Below are 19,318 nucleotides of genomic sequence, written 5' to 3' on the forward strand. Positions count from 1 at the left end.
GGCGGCAAATTTGAAAAATGTAGGCGCGAAGGGATATCGTCCTATAGAAAATTTGAATTTCGCGCCTTTTTTACTGACAAGATTTGGTTGACCAGCTATAGTTATAAAATTCAATAAGTGACAACAACCCTATTGTTTTGTTTATCGGGATTTAAATTCTTAACCTGGCAACCCAAAGACTGTCAAATTAAATGCGGCAATAAAATGACCACTAAATAAGCCGCATAGCAACGCAACAGCAGTCGTCAGCTGTTCGACAGATTGAGCTTGTGAAGGAACGCATTCGGAATCTAAATAATTTTGCTGAAAGAAAATCATTACAGTTTTACTGAAACGTTCTGTGTTGAAACGTGACTATACAGTGTATCGAAAAAAAAACATTTCTGTCGTCCATTGGATCAGTGAATCAGTGCTGTGAAAACAAAAACGCACGAGATCAATTTTGAATTTAGAATTCGAGATTTTGACCATGTAAGTAAATTATGCCATATATTTTTTAGTTCAAATGCGTTATTTTGTGGTTCAAAAACCTCGTTGATGTTTGTACGGCAGATATTATAAAGTGATTATTGTGAGATTTTAATCCCCTTTTGTTCTTTTGTTTCAATTAAAATGTCAGCGCACTGAAGTTTATAATATTATTATTATAATGATTGCTGTACATTTTTTATCTAACACAGCTCCTGTTTTACAATATTTGATGTAAACTGTTATACTTAATATTAATTAACTGAGTGTTTTTAACTAATGTCTCACCAGCTACAGTTCCGTAAAGTATGATAAGTAGGTGAGTAACTTATAGTGAATAACATGTTTTGCTATACCCTTCCAGGGTCCATTATGTCTCTATCTGTAGATTTAGTTTCGATACTTTATACCAGCACCATTTTGATTGAGAATGGATAAACTGTTTTCATCAATTAATTTAGTTTAGTATTTGTACAGTTACTGTAATACCTCTGTATATATCTATTATTTAAATAAATGATTTAATATTTGAGTTAGCTCAAAACCCTGTCATGACTCCAGTCAGAGTTACATATATTCATTGAACTCAATGTACAACTTATAGGAGTCAAACCAAGCTAATTCTGCATGGCATTCGCAATGACAAAGTATGGCGCAGTCATCATTAATGTCAAATTGCTATCAAAATATGACATTCATAAAGTTACACTTGTAATTTAACTGATAAATTGTTCGAAATGAGCCCCCTCGTTCCGGCTACACAAAATTAGTTGCCGTTGAAATTAATTTCTTGTAGAAGTTAGCTTAGCGCCACTTGCACCATCCCACTAACCCGGGGTTAACCGGTTAGACAGTGACCCAGTATAACAAAATTGTACTGGTAACCATGGTAACTTCAGGTTTAACCGGTTAACCCCGGGTTTGTGGGATGGTGCAAGTGGGTGTTAGACGGAGTGAACTGTAGAGATACAGTACCGGCCAATAATATATCACCTCCATGTTTTAACGGTAGAACTTTTTAAAAATAATTGTTGGTGTATTCCACCTGACTACTTTAGGTAGTCTAATAGTAGTAATAGTAGTCCTTTGTGCGACTGATGAAAAAAATTGGTCTCATGTAATGGTTTTTCATAGAGGTTTTTTTTTTAATATAATATAGCTGACTTAATTTTATTGTTACAGCTTTTTTAGTCATATGCTGGGTCTCCTCAGTATTTCATTGCTGTATTCATCAAATATTTGTATAAAATGATTAGTAAAATATGCAATCTACAAATTAACCTATATTGTTTACTGTATAGATGTTCATACAAAATAATACAAACGTGATAATATTATTGGCCGATACTGTATATCTCTATTTGGGAAACTATTTTAGGGTGGCAGATTTTTATGGTGTGGTGCGGTGTTTCATCTCTTACTATTGTTGCTGACTGTACTTACTACCTACTCGGTTTCTTCCACTCTATAACCCCCTACGACCCAGTCATACAAATGCAAAACCCAAAATTTTCGCCTGAAATTTGAACCTATAGTGCAGGGAATAGAGTTGATTTATATTTGTTGGAAAATTAAACAAAACAAAAGAATATGGTTTAAAGTTCATCAAACTGAAGAAGTACTATAGGTAGGACCTTGGGCCTTGGATAAAAAAGGCTCCACCTTTATATACTCATGGACAAATTTAGAGGAAGCACCTAAACTAAAGTAATTTCAAAAGTACCTAGTAATTAATTGGGTTATTTCCCAGATGATACCATCAAGTTGTTACCTGCTGGTAACAAGTGGGATTTTTATTCTCATCTGTTACCACTGTCAAGACAGAAAAATATCCCAGGATTGAATAGGCCATCACTGAATATCACACGATATGGTTTTGGTAATATTTAAATGGGGCTCCAATACAACAAACATGATTTTTTTAGCATTTTTTGCGTCATGGTACGGAACCCTTCGTGCGCGAGTCCGTCTCGCACTTGGCCGGTTTTTTTATTTTACCTTACACATCCCTCTTTAGGTCACTGACTAAATTTCAAGTCAATCGGTCTAGTTTCAGAGCCATTTGGCTGTGACTTGTGATAGAGGCAGACACTATAGTTCGTTTTTTTTTTTGCATTAGAAAGAACTTGAAAGAAGGTAAGCGATCTTGACATGTCTTTTAATTGAAAAACGCTTTTTAAAAATCAGTATCTATTACTTATGAAAGCAGAAGAATATAAATGATCGTATTAGATTCATAATTGTTACATATTTGCCGTAACTTATTTTTAAAATGTGTTTTTCAATTAAAAGACACATCAAGATTGTTTACCTTATTTCTTATGCTAAAAAAAAAACGAACTATAGTGAATAGTGATCCTCCTCATCATGTTAAAAAAGACCCTTATCAAGATAAGAGCCATTTTTTGTTTGAGACACGGAACCCTAATAGAAAAATACATTTGCGGAAAAAATAAAATAACATGAATAAAAAACAAATTGCGCAAGCCGTGCGTCAGCGCCGCGCCTCCGCGCGTCGCGCTCCCATTGGCGGATGCGGGCGCCGTCACGTTTACCTGCGTATGCGCTTATGCAAACATAGAGTTGGACTTTGAACCTGTTGTCATATTTTATTTTCCACCATACCAGGTTGGAAAGGCTCTCTTTGCACTTCAAAAACGATGAAAGTTGCATTTTATCCGCATGTGAGTCAAAAAGAAATCTGCTGTAAATTTTGAGTTGTTTGCTCATGTGGGCTGAAATACTTAATTGACTTTTAAGCTGGCCATACACACTAGGGTACGCCTGCGCAGTTTTACCTGTACAGTTCAACTGCACAGGTAAAAAGGAGCGTGTGTGGCATTCGACTGTGCAGTTTTCTACGACTGCACAGTTGACCTGCGCGAATATGAAAATAGATATTTTTTACCTGTGTGCTCTTGAACTGTACAGTTAAAACTGAGCGTGTGTGGCGTTCGCCTGCGCAGGCCTCAGTTCATCGCAGTCTCGTAAGCGGAATGAAACGCTAGTTGAGTTAAATTAACTTTATAAATCAGAGCCCTGCCTAATTCCCCTGATGATAAAACATGTTTTTAGGGTTCCGTAGCCAAATGGCAAAAAACGGAACCCTTATAGATTCGTCATGTCTGTCTGTCTGTCCGTCTGTCTGTCCGTCCGTATGTCACAGCCACTTTTCTCCGAAACTATAAGAACTATACTGTTGAAACTTGGTAAGTAGGTAGGTTGGAAACTTGGTATTCTGTGAACCGCATTAAGATTTTCACACAAAAATAGAAAAAAAACAATAAATTTTTGGGGTTCCCCATACTTCGAACTGAACCTCAAAAATTTTTTTTTCATCAAACCCATACGTGTGGGGTATCTATGGATAGGTCTTCAAAAATGATATTGAGGTTTCTAATATCATTTTTTTCTAAACTGAATAGTTTGCGCGAAAGACACTTCCAAAGTGGTAAAATGTGTGTCCCCCCCCTGTAACTTCTAAAATAAGAGAATGATAAAACTAAAAAAAATATATGATGTACATTACCATGTAAACTTCCACCGAAAATTGGTTTGAACGAGATCTAGTAAGTAGTTTTTTTTAATACGTCATAAATCGCCTAAATACGGAACCCTTCATGGGCGAGTCCGACTCGCACTTGGCCGCTTTTTATTCTTGTATTATTTTTTTAGACTTGAAGTATAATACATACATGGTGATTTGGTACGGTACCATATGTCTGACCATACTCTGAGGTGTGGATAATGTAGGTCATACTCATATTGAACAACTTTTATTGTGGGACCAACCCCGAAGTCGTTATTTTTTTCTTTCTTGCGCTTTATAATTAAAAACAATAACGTTAATATAGTGCTGCGTCAACATCAAGCACAGCTGACGACGGTGCCATGGCCAAGGCTCGGAACCGGTTTTTTCTTCATACAAAAAATACCGGTATTATTTCGTTCTTTTTCGTTCTTTGGTTTATTATTTCATTTTTAATGGGACAATCTAATAATACGAAGGTGTTACCTAAATACATGATTCAGTCCTACGTAAAGAGCATAAAATAATAATAAATAATGGGCTATTTTGGATTTTACAAAAAAACCGGTTCCGAGCCCTGGCCATGGCTACACAACTGAGAGTTTGTGCAGGTTTACCGCTGCCGTGTGTGTGCTCCACCCAGCTAGGGTTTACCTGTGCAGTTTAACTGTACAGGTTAAACTGTGCAGGCATACCCTAGTGTGTATGGCCAGCTTTAAGTGATGATTTTGTACGATACATTATTTAATAACGTTCATTCGAGTTTCACTTTTAATGTTTTATAGGTAGTTAATTTTCCTCGCGTTGGTGTGGTGAAAAATGTTGTTTCTCTCGGGCGGGAGCAAAGTTTGTTTAACCCTCGTGCCTTGAAACCCTCGCAACGCTCAAGATTTCTCGTTACGCTCGTGGTTCATTTTTAAAATCTTTCGCGTGCTCGGGTATCCATTTTAGCACGAGGGGCTATCATTGGTCAATTGACGCATGCGTTCGAAAAATCGCATAAGATAAAATTTATTAAACTGAAAAAAATATTAAAATAGGGCAATAGGGTGATAGGGGGTTGAGGGGGTAAAATGGTAGTCCATTTTTAGGAATGACACGGAGTGATAATCATGTTACGTCACCGCCGCGCCTTTGAGCGGCGCACTGCCATTGGCCGACGAGGGCTGCGTCACGTAGTACCTGCGCAGGGGCAAACATGGATTGCTTTGTTGGATGGTGCAATAGCAGTCATAGCAGAGTATACGAACGGTTCTAGAGTTAGACCAAGCTAAATTGGCAGCGATTTGGATAGCCCAGACTGTGCGTGTTAAGACGTTTTTCTATCATATTATGACGTTTAAATAAGTTTGGGCTGGGCTATCAAAATTGCTGCTAACTTAGCTGAATTTTACTCTATACTACATATAGCTGGACACAGTTGTCTGAACATTCGGGGTTGAAAATGTTGTAATTTCAAATATGTCCCTTGTGTCCCCGTCCCCGCCACCCGTTATTTTCAACCCAGGAATGAACTGTCGCCTGCGGTATTTCCGGACCGTTACGACCTTCAAGAAAAGAGCGTACGAGTAGGTACTTTTACATAGAAAACTCCTACATGCTCTACGTATTTTCTCTGTTCCCAATTTTTGATACAGAAAATTGTAGATATGAATATACAGTTACGTACATGTTCAAGCTAAGTTTCATGTAATTTGAACTTGTCGTTTTACAATGGGGCATTATCTATGAAAAGGGACCTTATTGTCGATGGCGCTTACGCCGCTCAACGTTGCGCGGCATTGTATTTATATCGGAGCATCGTTAACAAAGGCCGCCGTCGACCAGTGTTAGCTAGTAACCTTAACCCTAAGCAACCAAAGATCAGGCTGCATTTGAAAAACGAATAAAGATAAAGTTAAGCTGATAATTTTCCCGCCCTCTCCATGACTGTTTTAGTTGGGTATTGACTGGTCAGCTGCCTGTTAGCTTTAGTTTTCGCAAAAATCGCCAGGACAGAGGTGAATTTTTCGTATGAAAACTTGCAACTTTAAATGCATTTTTTAGCGAAACCACTGCACTCTAAAATGAAGTCAAAATCAGTCCATCGGCTCAATTTTTTTGCAAGCTTTCCAATGGTACCCGACACGACTCTTACAAATAAAAAATAATTTCAGCTGACCCCTTTCAACCCCCAAATTTTCCCCTAAAATGATAAGTAAGCGGTTTTGACTTATTAATAATGTTAGTGCTGGTTATTGCTATAACTGTTCCAAATTTTAGCTATCTACGTCAAACGGTTTCTGAGAAAAACACATTTAACTGATTTGCAAGACCGATGTGATCCCATAAGTGTACCGCGAACAAAGTTTGTGCGGTACACTAAAAATATTGGTCATCGATATTGAACTTTCGTGAGACATATTTTAAACTGTTTAGACGACAACGATTTCACTCACTTGGGTTTTTAGTCGCTATTGGCGACATGTTTCGGGCCCTTCGGGGGTCCTTCCTCAGGCTCGAGTGCTCGCGCGGCGACTGCTAAAAATTCTAGTGAGTGAAACCGTTGTCGTCTAAACAGTTTAATATTGGGCATGATTGAAAATAGACTACCTATCCTATTGGGAGTATCAAAAACAAACAAAAAGTCAATTAATTGTGTCAATAGAGAGTTCTACTTGTTTAGATTAATTTCGCCACTCAAGCCATATTGCGTCGATGATGGTACTTGCTTTACGAATTTGAGCTTTATTACAAGGCAATACGAGTAAGAATGAAATAGCCTGAACACTCTGAATTTCGATTAGGTGTGACAAAATTGCGGCCAAAGTATAAAGTTATTTTGACAGATTGGTGTTTGATAGAACTGTTTATTTTGCTTATCATAATTGAGATTCGTTTTTAGTTGGAAGTTGGAAGGGGTAGACCTCGGCGGACTTTCTCTGATCAGATCGGGGAAATCCTGAAGAAAGGCCAGGTCAAGAGCACCCTAAACCGGCGAGCGTTGTATGAGGAATGTTATGAAAGTGAAGGAAGCGAAAGAGGTATGTCAGGATCGTAGCAAGTGGAAATCCGTGGTCTCTGCCTACCCCTCCGGGACATAGGCGTGATTAGATGTATGTAGGTATGTATTATTATATCTATCTCGTTGCTTGACTGATGAGTGATGATACTGATGATGCTATTATTAGTGCAAGGGTTCTAATCATAATTATTAGGTAATTTGTACGATGTGGGTGTGTACCTTCAAATAGCTTATTAGTATAATTGGTGTTACGCAGCAACGTAAATAGATCGTGGCATGCATTGTTAGGTCACGGTGAAACATCATTTCTAAAGGTAGTTAATATGTGACGTTATCTATGAAAAGCGACCTTATTGTCGATGGCGCTTACGCCATAATTAACGATGCTCCGATATAAATACGAGGCCACGAGACGCTGTGCGGCGTAAGCGCCATCGACAATAAGGTCCCTTTTCATAGATAATGCCCCATATATGTGATCGCTAGGGCATATTCTAGACTTCTAGAGTTACGGACTATATCACATTTCCATCAGGATAGGGTCATAGTCAAATATTTTATTGCGTTTCATGTGTACATTTGATGCTTATATCTAATGTTCGTTCGCTCACCACAAAATGATTCCAATTCACACTGTGTCGGGATTTCAACTTCACGACCCTCAGGACGAATATTTGGCTTAAAACACAGTCAAAAGTACCTATCACACACTTTGTTTACACTTCTAGATTTTTTCTAAAAATCTTGCCTTGAATGTTTCCGTGTTATCTGGTTTCGTAACAATTGTTTCAGAAAACCTTGTCTTAGAGCAAGGATAAAGATAACCAGTAGACAAATCGTGAAGAACTTTCAAGGGTATTCTATCATACAGTCAACAGCAGCAGAAGTTGCTAAGCGGGCGAGATGTTCAAAATTACCTTGACGCGTTCTTATTCTCTTAACAATAAAGGTCGCGTCAAGATCATTTTGAACAGCTCGCCCGCTTAGCAACTATTGCTGGCTGTACCTGTTTGTTTATCCGTAAATGTTTGCTGATGTATCGCTTATCCATCTTAGCATCTGCTTCGTAAGCAATGGCAGTTTCCACACGTACACGCTTTGATTGATCGTTGTCATCTATAGTTTGTCAAAGGAATGTCTTATTTCAAACATAGACAAAGAGATCATACTATCTTTGTTTTACACTTGTACTAGCACCCACAAGATAGAGGTGAGTATAAGTTTTCCTGGTTCTTACTACTTACTGACAAATTGGTTTGACCAACTATATATTTGTTCTATAGCTATAGCAGTATCAGATTTGTAAATCTTTTGCAAACTACAACCAATTAAGCCTAATCTACACGAGGACCACACGAGGAAACAAATAAAAAACAAGTTATACACTTAAACCACCAGTCTTTGTCTTTGTCTAGGTACCTAATGTTTTATCCCTGTTAAAATATGCGGTAAATTATTCATAAAGGTGTGATTACATTGTATCACAGTTTATAGGTTATCTCATATATAGTCTGGTCGGAAAGAGAAGAGTCGTGGAATGTATGGGGCCCAATACATTCCAAGACTGTTCTATTTCCGAACAGACTCTATCAGACAATAGTTGTTAAAAGGTTAATAAACGTACCCATACCTATTAAATTCTCATAAGAAACTTGTTGGGCAATGCATTGCGAAAACCCTAGTATCCATTGCATCAGCAACTTGCTAACATTTAGTTTTTATTCAGCAGACATAGCTGTGGTACTTCCTGGCGCATTGTTTTTTTACAAAAAAAAGTATACTTCGTAATTCGCCACATTCCTATCTATATTATAATTACTTAATATACATATCCTCAAAATCTGAATTATATATTATTATAAGGATTATTCCATTCTTGTGTTTGTATTATACCAAATTATACTCGTGTCAAACTTTTTAATTTAGTCCGATAAAATCTACACTTATATCGCCATTTCTTACACTTCGTTTACTTTATCTTATATGGAGGGGAAGTACCCAGGGCATCCTTAATTGTTATCAGATAATCTTAAAATCGACATTGCCATTGGCGGGTAAATGCCTCTATCTTATCAAATGATTCGAGTAGTTTTACGTATATGTTTTAGTTAGAGTTAGATATTGCAATCCGAATTATCCGGTGTTCATGAAATCGGATTTTTAATCTGTTTTAAAATCGTGATTTTTAATTTAATGAAACCTATACACTATTAAAATTAAAATGTTTAGTCTAGTAAGTTATGCAATACCTACCAACACTGTTAAAAGCGCCTATATCCTATAATCAAAGTATGTGTTTTTATGTATAATACAATTTACTCTTTCTTGACACTCGAATTGTTTCCAAAATATGCATTAGTAATATAAATAATTGCCTACTTCAATGAGAAAAAACCTAAATCAGCCATGATAAATCGATGCTTGAGTAGAGTTCCGAGAAATAAATTATATAAAACACAGTCTAAATTGAGAGCTTCCTTCACTTCCTTGTTTATACCTGTTATAAATAAATCAAACTACGCATTTGCGACACGCCACTCATCGTTACAGTGGTTGTTTATCGCAATTGCACATGGCGTATCAGTAATCTACACTTCGATCAGGCCAAGGCCTTTGATAAGGTATCCGCGACACACCCACAAGGAAATTGGCGTTCATTAGTATAAATTATGCGACGTTATAAAAATTACAAGCTTCTTATTGAGGGTATTTGTGCTAATCGCTCGATTTGTGGCATGTCGTCTCGTTAAATTGTATATAAGTAATAAGAAAAATAATGGTCCAAAGATGGTGCCTTAAGTAACTCCCACTTTTTCATGTTCTGTGACTGATCATTGATCAAGATGTGTTCGCCGAAAATCTTGTACCACAGGTTTAGACAGCAGTTATATGTATCTAGTAATAACATTATGTGTATCCGATATTTACATAGACTTATCCGCAATGCGCAACTATGTTAGCAAACTCGTATTAAGTATTTATTTTCCTCATAATATATAACGCAATAGTCTAGTAAATAATAAGTTTTCTATATGTTGGCGTAGGTAGTCTTTATTCTTCTAAAAACTTGTCTAGATGAACTTTAAGCGTAGACAAAAGATCAAGGCCGAAAACAGTCCAGGTTTTTTAATGTTAGGTATTTTATTGCAGTTACGTCATCCTACGACAGTTTTATTTTAATATTTTTACATAAGAAATTGTTGTCTGAGTTGTAGCTGACTTAACCAAAACCAAACACTACCAAATAGAGGAAATAATTCGTGTATAAGCTAATTTTGGCATAGTTTTAGGGAATGCCGTTTTAAACAATATCCTAAAGGTACTGATGCGATGCGGAAAACACTAGTGCGTACGCCAATCTAGGGGTTAGTTGCCAAGCAGACCCCAGGCTCCCATGAGCCGTGGCAAAATGCCGGGACAACGCGAGGAAGATCATATTATACGTGTCAGAACTACTGTACTAGAAAGTTTTTTATTATCCATCTTCTTATATCTTCACATCTCATTAAAATATTGATCCTAGCGAAAAAGTATACATAATCTTTTTTTATAAAAAAATATATATAAGAACAATTTTTGCTATGGTCACATTTTACGAGTTATATTATACTAGCGACCCGCCCCGGCTTCGCACGGGTTAACAAATTATACATAAACCTTCCTCTTGAATCACTCTATCTATTTAAAAAATCGCATCAAAATCCGTTGCGTAGTTTTAAAGATCTAAGCATACATAGGGACAGACAGACAGCGGGAAGCGACTTTGTGTTATTTTATAATATGTAGTGATTGTAATATTTGTAATGTAACGCGCTCGCTTTCCTCACAAATCAGTCCTCCAGTAGATTTACGAGTATATTCGCACTAGCGTCCTCCCTTAGGGCTCATTTAGACGGTGCGAGAACTCGCATGCGATTTTTATTACAATGCGTTATTTGATCGGTCGGCTGAATTGGTGTCACCTCAATGGTCCGCAATATAACTAAAATAGTATATGAGTTCGCGCGCCGTCTAAATGAGCATGTTCGTGAAGTTGACCGCCCCACATCGAGCGCCCGCAAATGGCATATCTATATCGTTAGTTCATCGTTAGTTCACGTTAGTTCAGTATATTAAATCGTTAGGATCCGACTACAACATCGATTTTTTTTAAAAACAAAAGTGGGGAGGTCAACTTCACGCAACCGCCCCAAAATCGATTTTATGGTTTTTATCAATTAGAATCGATAGATAATCGTTAGTTCACGTTAGTTCAGTATATTAAATCGTTAGGATCCGATTCTAAGTATTTTTTTTTTTCAATTTTGTGGGGCGGTCAGCTTCACGTGAAGTTGACCGCCCCATATCGAGCGCCCGCAAATGGCATATCAATATCGTTAGTTCATCGTTAGTTCACGTTAGTTCAGTATATCAAATCGTTAGGATCCGACGCATAACTTGTGTGCGAATTTTTTAAAGTAGGGGATAGCGCCAGCACCGTCTTCCACTCTAAAACCGTATTTATGGTTCCTATCAATTGGAATCGATATGTAGTCGTTAGTTCATCGTTAGATTACGTTAGTTCAGTATATTAAATCGTTAGGATCCGACTACAACATCGATTTTTTTTTTAAACAAAAGTGGGGAGATCAACTTCACGCTACCGCCCCAAAATCGATTTTATGGTTTTTATCAATTAGAATCGATAGATAATCGTTAGTTCACGTTAGTTCAGTATATTAAATCGTTAGGATCCGATTCTAAGTTTTTTTTTTTTCAATTTTGTGGGGCGGTCAGCTTCACGTGAAGTTGACCGCCCCATATCGAGCGCCCGCAAATGGCATATCAATATCGTTAGTTCATCGTTAGTTCACGTTAGTTCAGTATATCAAATCGTTAGGATCCGACGCATAACTTGTGTGCGAATTTTTTAAAGTAGGGGATAGCGCCAGCACAGTCTTCCACTCTAAAACCGTATTTATGGTTCCTATCAATTGGAATCGATATGTAGTCGTTAGTTCATCGTTAGTTCACGTTAGTTCAGTATATTAAATCGTTAGGATCCGACTACAACATCGATTTTTTTTTTAAACAAAAGTGGGGAGGTCAACTTCACGCTACCGCCCCAAAATCGATTTTATGGTTTTTATCAATTAGAATCGATAGATAATCGTTAGTTCACGTTAGTTCAGTATATTAAATCGTTAGGATCCGATTCTAAGTATTTTTTTTTTTCAATTTTGTGGGGCGGTCAGCTTCACGTGAAGTTGACCGCCCCATATCGAGCGCCCGCAAATGGCATATCAATATCGTTAGTTCATCGTTAGTTCACGTTAGTTCAGTATATCAAATCGTTAGGATCCGACGCATAACTTGTGTGCGAATTTTTTAAAGTAGGGGATAGCGCCAGCACAGTCTTCCACTCTAAAACCGTATTTATGGTTCCTATCAATTGGAATCGATATGTAGTCGTTAGTTCATCGTTAGTTCACGTTAGTTCAGTATATTAAGTCGTTAGGATCCGACTACAACATCGATTTTTTTTTTTAAACAAAAGTGGGGAGGTCAACTTCACGCTACCGCCCCAAAATCGATTTTATGGTTTTTATCAATTAGAATCGATAGATAATCGTTAGTTCACGTTAGTTCAGTATATTAAATCGTTAGGATCCGATTCTAAGTATTTTTTTTTTCAATTTTGTGGGGCGGTCAGCTTCACGTGAAGTTGACCGCCCCATATCGAGCGCCCGCAAATGGCATATCAATATCGTTAGTTCATCGTTAGTTCACGTTAGTTCAGTATATCAAATCGTTAGGATCCGACGCATAACTTGTGTGCGAATTTTTTAAAGTAGGGGATAGCGCCAGCACAGTCTTCCACTCTAAAACCGTATTTATGGTTCCTATCAATTGGAATCGATATGTAGTCGTTAGTTCATCGTTAGTTCACGTTAGTTCAGTATATTAAATCGTTAGGATCCGACTACAACATCGATTTTTTTTTTAAACAAAAGTGGGGAGGTCAACTTCACGCTACCGCCCCAAAATCGATTTTATGGTTTTTATCAATTAGAATCGATAGATAATCGTTAGTTCACGTTAGTTCAGTATATTAAATCGTTAGGATCCGATTCTAAGTATTTTTTTTTTTCAATTTTGTGGGGCGGTCAGCTTCACGTGAAGTTGACCGCCCCATATCGAGCGCCCGCAAATGGCATATCAATATCGTTAGTTCATCGTTAGTTCACGTTAGTTCAGTATATCAAATCGTTAGGATCCGACGCATAACTTGTGTGCGAATTTTTTAAAGTAGGGGATAGCGCCAACACCGTCTTCCACTCTAAAACCGTATTTATGGTTCCTATCAATTGGAATCGATATGTAGTCGTTAGTTTATCGTTAGTTCAGTATATTAAATCGTTAGGATCCGACTACAACATCGATTTTTTTTTTAAACATAAGTGGGGAGGTCAACTTCACGCTACCGCCCCAAAATCGATTTTATGGTTTTTATCAATTAGAATCGATAGATAATCGTTAGTTCACGTTAGTTCAGTATATTAAATCGTTAGGATCCGATTCTAAGTATTTTTTTTTTTCAATTTTGTGGGGCGGTCAGCTTCACGTGAAGTTGACCGCCCCATATCGAGCGCCCGCAAATGGCATATCAATATCGTTAGTTCATCGTTAGTTCACGTTAGTTCAGTATATCAAATCGTTAGGATCCGACGCATAACTTGTGTGCGAATTTTTTAAAGTAGGGGATAGCGCCAACACCGTCTTCCACTCTAAAACCGTATTTATGGTTCCTATCAATTGGAATCGATATGTAGTCGTTAGTTCATCGTTAGTTCACGTTAGTTCAGTATATTCAATCGTTAGGATCCGACTACATTACGTATTTAAAAAAAAATAACATAAGTGGGGCGGTCAACTTCACGCTACCGCCCCAAAACCGATTTTATGGTTTTCATCAATTAAAATCGACAGATAATCATTAGTTCACGTTAGTTCAGTATATTAAATCGTTAGGATCCGATTCTAAGTATTTTTTTTTTTCAATTTTGTGGGGCGGTCAGCTTCACGTGAAGTTGACCGCCCCATATCGAGCGCCCGCAAATGGCATATCAATATCGTTAGTTCATCGTTAGTTCACGTTAGTTCAGTATATCAAATCGTTAGGATCCGACGCATAACTTGTGTGCGATTTTTTTAAAGTAGGGGATAGCGCCAACACCGTCTTCCACTCTAAAACCGTATTTATGGTTCCTATCAATTGGAATCGATATGTAGTCGTTAGTTCATCGTTAGTTCACGTTAGTTCAGTATATTAAATCGTTAGGATCCGACTACAACATCGATTTTTTTTTTTAAACAAAAGTGGGGAGGTCAACTTCACGCTACCGCCCCAAAATCGATTTTATGGTTTTTATCAATTAGAATCGATAGATAATCGTTAGTTCACGTTAGTTCAGTATATTAAATCGTTAGGATCCGATTCTAAGTATTTTTTTTTTTTTCAATTTTGTGGGGCTGTCAGCTTCACGTGAAGTTGACCGCCCCATATCGAGCGCCCGCAAATGGCATATCAATATCGTTAGTTCATCGTTAGTTCACGTTAGTTCAGTATATCAAATCGTTAGGATCCGACGCATAACTTGTGTGCGAATTTTTTAAAGTAGGGGATAGCGCCAGCACAGTCTTCCACTCTAAAACCGTATTTATGGTTCCTATCAATTGGAATCGACATGTAGTCGTTAGTTCATCGTTAGTTCACGTTAGTTCAGTATATTAAATCGTTAGGATCCGACTACAACATCGATTTTTTTTTTAAACAAAAGTGGGGAGGTCAACTTCACGCTACCGCCCCAAAATCGATTTTATGGTTTTTATCAATTAGAATCGATAGATAATCGTTAGTTCACGTTAGTTCAGTATATTAAATCGTTAGGATCCGATTCTAAGTATTTTTTTTTTTTCAATTTTGTGGGGCGGTCAGCTTCACGTGAAGTTGACCGCCCCATATCGAGCGCCCGCAAATGGCATATCAATATCGTTAGTTCATCGTTAGTTCACGTTAGTTCAGTATATCAAATCGTTAGGATCCGACGCATAACTTGTGTGCGAATTTTTTAAAGTAGGGGATAGCGCCAACACCGTCTTCCACTCTAAAACCGTATTTATGGTTCCTATCAATTGGAATCGATATGTAGTCGTTAGTTTATCGTTAGTTCACGTTAGTTCAGTATATTAAATCGTTAGGATCCGACTACAACATCGATTTTTTTTTTTAAACATAAGTGGGGCGGTCAACTTCACGCTACCGCCCCAAAACCGATTTTATGGTTTTCATCAATTAAAATCGACAGATAATCATTAGTTCACGTTAGTTCAGTATATTAAATCGTTAGGATCCGATTCTAAGTATTTTTTTTTTTCAATTTTGTGGGGCGGTCAGCTTCACGTGAAGTTGACCGCCCCATATCGAGCGCCCGCAAATGGCATATCAATATCGTTAGTTCATCGTTAGTTCACGTTAGTTCAGTATATCAAATCGTTAGGATCCGACGCATAACTTGTGTGCGATTTTTTTAAAGTAGGGGATAGCGCCAACACCGTCTTCCACTCTAAAACCGTATTTATGGTTCCTATCAATTGGAATCGATATGTAGTCGTTAGTTCATCGTTAGTTCACGTTAGTTCAGTATATTAAATCGTTAGGATCCGACTACAACATCGATTTTTTTTTTAAACAAAAGTGGGGAGGTCAACTTCACGCTACCGCCCCAAAATCGATTTTATGGTTTTTATCAATTAGAATCGATAGATAATCGTTAGTTCACGTTAGTTCAGTATATTAAATCGTTAGGATCCGATTCTAAGTATTTTTTTTTTTTTCAATTTTGTGGGGCTGTCAGCTTCACGTGAAGTTGACCGCCCCATATCGAGCGCCCGCAAATGGCATATCAATATCGTTAGTTCATCGTTAGTTCACGTTAGTTCAGTATATCAAATCGTTAGGATCCGACGCATAACTTGTGTGCGAATTTTTTAAAGTAGGGGATAGCGCCAGCACAGTCTTCCACTCTAAAACCGTATTTATGGTTCCTATCAATTGGAATCGATATGTAGTCGTTAGTTCATCGTTAGTTCACGTTAGTTCAGTATATTAAATCGTTAGGATCCGACTACAACATCGATTTTTTTTTTTAAAACAAAAGTGGGGAGGTCAACTTCACGCTACCGCCCCAAAATCGATTTTATGGTTTTTATCAATTAGAATCGATAGATAATCGTTAGTTCACGTTAGTTCAGTATATTAAATCGTTAGGATCCGATTCTAAGTATTTTTTTTTTTTCAATTTTGTGGGGCGGTCAGCTTCACGTGAAGTTGACCGCCCCATATCGAGCGCCCGCAAATGGCATATCAATATCGTTAGTTCATCGTTAGTTCACGTTAGTTCAGTATATCAAATCGTTAGGATCCGACGCATAACTTGTGTGCGAATTTTTTAAAGTAGGGGATAGCGCCAACACCGTCTTCCACTCTAAAACCGTATTTATGGTTCCTATCAATTGGAATCGATATGTAGTCGTTAGTTCATCGTTAGTTCACGTTAGTTCAGTATATTAAATCGTTAGGATCCGACTACAACATCGATTTTTTTTTTTAAACATAAGTGGGGAGGTCAACTTCACGCTACCGCCCCAAAATCGATTTTATGGTTTTTATCAATTAGAATCGATAGATAATCGTTAGTTCACGTTAGTTCAGTGTATTAAATCGTTAGGATCCGATTCTAAGTATTATTTTTTTTCAATTTTGTGGGGCGGTCAGCTTCACGTGAAGTTGACCGCCCCATATCGAGCGCCCGCAAATGGCATATCAATATCGTTAGTTCATCGTTAGTTCACGTTAGTTCAGTATATCAAATCGTTAGGATCCGACGCATAACTTGTGTGCGAATTTTTTAAAGTAGGGGATAGCGCCAGCACCGTCTTCCACTCTAAAACCGTATTTATGGTTCCTATCAATTGGAATCGATATGTAGTCGTTAGTTCATCGTTAGTTCACGTTAGTTCAGTATATTAAATCGTTAGGATCCGACTACATCATCGATTTTTTTTTTAAACAAAAGTGGGGAGGTCAACTTCACGCTACCGCCCCAAAATCGATTTTATGGTTTTTATCAATTAGAATCGATAGATAATCGTTAGTTCACGTTAGTTCAGTATATTAAATCGTTAGGATCCGATTCTAAGTATTTTTTTTTTTTTTCAATTTTGTGGGGCGGTCAGCTTCACGTGAAGTTGACCGCCCCATATCGAGCGCCCGCAAATGGCATATCAATATCGTTAGTTCATCGTTAGTTCACGTTAGTTCAGTATATCAAATCGTTAGGATCCGACGCATAACTTGTGTGCGAATTTTTTAAAGTAGGGGATAGCGCCAACACCGTCTTCCACTCTAAAACCGTATTTATGGTTCCTATCAATTGGAATCGATATGTAGTCGTTAGTTCATCGTTAGTTCACGTTAATTCAGTATATTAAATCGTTAGGATCCGACTACAACATCGATTTTTTTTTTTAAACATAAGTGGGGAGGTCAACTTCACGCTACCGCCCCAAAATCGATTTTATGGTTTTTATCAATTAGAATCGATAGATAATCGTTAGTTCACGTTAGTTCAGTATATTAAATCGTTAGGATCCGATTCTAAGTATTTTTTTTTTTTTTCAATTTTGTGGGGCGGTCAGCTTCACGTGAAGTTGACCGCCCCATATCGAGCGCCCGCAAATGGCATATCAATATCGTTAGTTCATCGTTAGTTCACGTTAGTTCAGTATATCAAATCGTTAGGATCCGACGCATAACTTGTGTGCGAATTTTTTAAAGTAGGGGATAGCGCCAACACCGTCTTCCACTCTAAAACCGTATTTATGGTTCCTATCAATTGGAATCGATATGTAGTCGTTAGTTTATCGTTAGTTCACGTTAGCTCAGTATATTAAATCGTTAGGATCCGACTACAACATCGATTTTTTTTTAAACATAAGTGGGGAGGTCAACTTCACGCTACCGCCCCAAAATCGATTTTATGGTTTTTATCAATTAGAATCGATAGATAATCGTTAGTTCACGTTAGTTCAGTATATTAAATCGTTAGGATCCGATTCTAAGTATTTTTTTTTTCAATTTTGTGGGGCGGTCAGCTTCACGTGAAGTTGACCGCCCCATATCGAGCGCCCGCAAATGGCATATCAATATCGTTAGTTCATCGTTAGTTCACGTTAGTTCAGTATATCAAATCGTTAGGATCCGACGCATAACTTGTGTGCGAATTTTTTAAAGTAGGGGATAGCGCCAGCACAGTCTTCCACTCTAAAACCGTATTTATGGTTCCTATCAATTGGAATCGATATGTAGTCGTTAGTTCATCGTTAGTTCACGTTAGTTCAGTATATTAAATCGTTAGGATCCGACTACATCATCGATTTTTTTTTTAAACAAAAGTGGGGAGGTCAACTTCACGCTACCGCCCCAAAATCGATTTTATGGTTTTTATCAATTAGAATCGATAGATAATCGTTAGTTCACGTTAGTTCAGTATATTAAATCGTTAGGATCCGATTCTAAGTATTTTTTTTTTTTTCAATTTTGTGGGGCGGTCAGCTTCACGTGAAGTTGACCGCCCCATATCGAGCGCCCGCAAATGGCATATCAATATCGTTAGTTCATCGTTAGTTCACGTTAGTTCAGTATATCAAATCGTTAGGATCCGACGCATAACTTGTGTGCGAATTTTTTAAAGTAGGGGATAGCGCCAACACCGTCTTCCACTCTAAAACCGTATTTATGGTTCCTATCAATTGGAATCGATATGTAGTCGTTAGTTCATCGTTAGTTCACGTTAATTCAGTATATTAAATCGTTAGGATCCGACTACAACATCGATTTTTTTTTTAAACATAAGTGGGGAGGTCAACTTCACGCTACCGCCCCAAAATCGATTTTATGGTTTTTATCAATTAGAATCGATAGATAATCGTTAGTTCACGTTAGTTCAGTATATTAAATCGTTAGGATCCGATTCTAAGTATTTTTTTTTTTTCAATTTTGTGGGGCGGTCAGCTTCACGTGAAGTTGACCGCCCCATATCGAGCGCCCGCAAATGGCATATCAATATCGTTAGTTCATCGTTAATTCACGTTAGTTCAGTATATCAAATCGTTAGGATCCGACGCATAACTTGTGTGCGAATTTTTTAAAGTAGGGGATAGCGCCAACACCGTCTTCCACTCTAAAACCGTATTTATGGTTCCTATCAATTGGA

General features: G+C 37.6%; 1 protein-coding gene across 2 annotated transcripts in view; it reads left to right on the forward strand.

Annotated features, from left to right (window-relative positions):
• The first annotated feature begins 237 nt into the window (after nt 1–237).
• Nucleotides 238–19,318, forward strand: part of LOC134658339 (trehalase-like) — a 221,931-nt gene continuing 202,850 nt past the window's right edge. For both annotated transcript variants that reach the window (XM_063513962.1, XM_063513964.1), the window contains exon 1: nt 238–471. The gene's annotated coding sequence lies outside the window, so the exon portion shown is untranslated. The remainder of the gene's footprint in view (nt 472–19,318) is intronic.

Source organism: Cydia amplana, chromosome 22, assembly GCF_948474715.1.
Source record: "Cydia amplana chromosome 22, ilCydAmpl1.1, whole genome shotgun sequence".
In the NCBI taxonomy this organism is placed as follows: Eukaryota; Metazoa; Arthropoda; class Insecta; order Lepidoptera; family Tortricidae; genus Cydia; species Cydia amplana.